The sequence below is a fragment of the Montipora foliosa genome, chromosome 9 (genome assembly GCF_036669935.1).
Source record: "Montipora foliosa isolate CH-2021 chromosome 9, ASM3666993v2, whole genome shotgun sequence".
NCBI lineage: Eukaryota > Metazoa > Cnidaria > Anthozoa > Scleractinia > Acroporidae > Montipora > Montipora foliosa.
The window spans coordinates 23928116-23930615 of NC_090877.1; the positions used below are offsets into that span (position 1 = coordinate 23928116).

Here is a 2500-nt window from a genome sequence, read left to right on the forward strand (position 1 = left end):
CTTACTTTGAAATCTTCAACTTTGAGACATCGCGAAATGATTGTCTTCGTCAATGCAATACATGCTTTACATAAAAAGCCGATTTCCTGTGAAAGAAAGAACAGGGAAGACGCACGAGCTTTCCTCCGCCTACAAAACTTTCTGTCAGTGCCTGATGTAAACGGCAGGAAAAAGAAAAAAACTCATGACAAACATAAAGTACAAGTCGAGGTAAAGCCTTCCTCCTCATCCAAGGAATAGCGCAGGCAAAGGGCACTTAACTTTTTGCCTAAAAATGGAGACATGTGAGACTCTGTAATGTCCCCTTCTTTGATAGAGCGATATCCGGCTAGCAGCGATGCAGGTTGAAATCCGTCGAAATTCAACCTACATACCATTGCAGAGGTGGTAGGCCCTACGTCGGCATTTTTCGCAACACGCTCCTCCCCATTCGAAACTGAGTAGGTGTCAGGATGGCCGAGCGGTCCAAGGCGCTGCGTTCAGGTCGCAGTCTACTCATGTAGGCGTGGGTTCGAATCCCACTCCTGACACTTCACCTCATTTAAGTTGTTTTTTCGTTACTCCGAATCTTGGGAAACTACATTCTGTACGCTTAATTTAGGTGAGCGCTATGTACAGGTTTGGAAATAAAATGTCGAAATTAACTTGACCTCAGGTGATCAGAGTCAAATTTGGAATAAGGAGAATAATTAAATTTTGCAATGATCAGATGATTTTAAGTATACAGTACACCGATCTTACCCACACTTCTACTGAGATATGGAGCTTATAAATGCTAAAATAAGCTGTAAATGTAAAAATAAACTTACCTCTACGTACAGTTGTCCTTGTGTTTTCTGCGCAATCGGAGGGCAAACTGTGCCCATTTTAGCCTGGTTTGTGGCTTTCGAATGTTTACGATGACGTTTGTTGTCATTTCCACTCATAAAGAGAAGAGATGCTGGTGACTAGCGGCGATCTCGTCCCACAAATTGCTATCGCATCAGAAAGCAACTGTCCAAATCGCCATAAAAATACCACAGCCTCTTAATCTGTGGTGTTTTTATGGCCAGATAAATTTCCTATCACATCAACTCCACTCCGGGACGACACAGCGGCGGACAAATTCAAAATAACGTTCGACTTTCTATAATCTTCCCATGCATTCAGCTAGATGTGTGGCTACGGCTGTTATAGCTTGATGGCGATCATACTACATTCTGCACTCTCATTGGCCAAGTGTTTCAAATTGTCCAATGAGAGTGCAAAATGTATACGTTAAAATACAGTTGCTCGCGGCGGGTATCGAAACCTCCTTACTTCAGCACCGTCGGTGACCGTTCTCAGTTCTGCTTATAAGAATATACGACGCTTTAGCCTACTTTGCTACGGGAGCTATGGCGGCTACATGTTGAGTGGACTGTCAACGAACCACGTGGTAGCCTCCCGTGAGCCCTTCAATTGTTGGATTTGCTTCGTCGAACCTGTGTTTCATATTCCATGGGATTTCTTTAGTTTTCTCCATATATATTAAAGAACGAAGATTTTAGTATAAAGATTTTGACATTTATTATTCCAATTTTTAAGAACGTATAGTTTTCATGGTCAAGTATCTCTCTCTCAATCATCTCTCCTACTTGATTAAGTTTATCGTACATGCACTATCTGGCTGTTTCTGAATTTCACACAGAGTTTGTTTCATTTAATAGCCTTATTTTAGCGGTGAGAGTTGCTTTATGAATTTTTCCTCCTCATTTTACAGACTAACCCTAACTTTTGTCTATGATTTTTCCTCAACTCATCATCTACACACACAAAATTTCCCCCAACCAAACTACCTGCTGACTTGTGAATGTTTTAGTTAGTGGAGAGGAACCCTCTCTTGTAAGGAGGATTCTTTTGTCAACACCACTAAGGAAGCCACAAATGTTGCTAGTGAAACTGCTGCCATTACTTTTAAATAACCGCCCTTTAATTGTCTTTTTATCGTCCTTTCCCACACCCCTCATGATAGTAATTATAATAGTTTTGCAGCATCTCAGGATGAACAAACCCGAAATGCCTCTCGCCCAAGCATGCCAGTCACATATGTTTGTTGAACGTTCCGTCAGCGGTTTTGCAGCGCAGAGCCCGGCTAGCTCAGTCGGTAGAGCATGAGACTCTTAATCTCAGGGTCGTGGGTTCGAGCCCCACGTTGGGCGGTGCACCTTTTATTTTTTGGCTGACTAACGCTCTTGTGCCCTTCTTGCTGAAGTCATCAACTTTGCTTTTCGTATAGTAAAAACTTGAGGGAGTCACGGACTTTAGAATATGACTTAAAAGCAAAAGTTACCTTTTCGGAAGTTGAAGCCTACTACTTTAAGAAATGTGTCGGCTGTTTCCGCCCAGTCTTTGGCGAAATCGTAACGTGGCATAAGTCACACCACAGAAAGGACCTTCAGTTGAAGCTTCATGATACTAAAGGTACAAAAATGGACTGCGATGGCCAGGAAATTGTCACAAGAGCTTAGTTAAGGGGAGA

At 42.3% G+C, this 2500-nt stretch overlaps 2 non-coding genes across 2 annotated transcripts; both read left to right on the plus strand.

The window, feature by feature from the left end:
- Positions 1 to 446: 446 nt before the first annotated feature.
- Positions 447 to 530, plus strand: Trnal-cag (transfer RNA leucine (anticodon CAG)). The gene has a single exon. It is a non-coding gene; the product is annotated as a tRNA-Leu (tRNA).
- Positions 531 to 2107: 1577 nt separating this feature from the next.
- Trnak-cuu (transfer RNA lysine (anticodon CUU)) lies at positions 2108 to 2180 on the plus strand. The gene has a single exon. It is a non-coding gene; the product is annotated as a tRNA-Lys (tRNA).
- Positions 2181 to 2500: the final 320 nt, after the last annotated feature.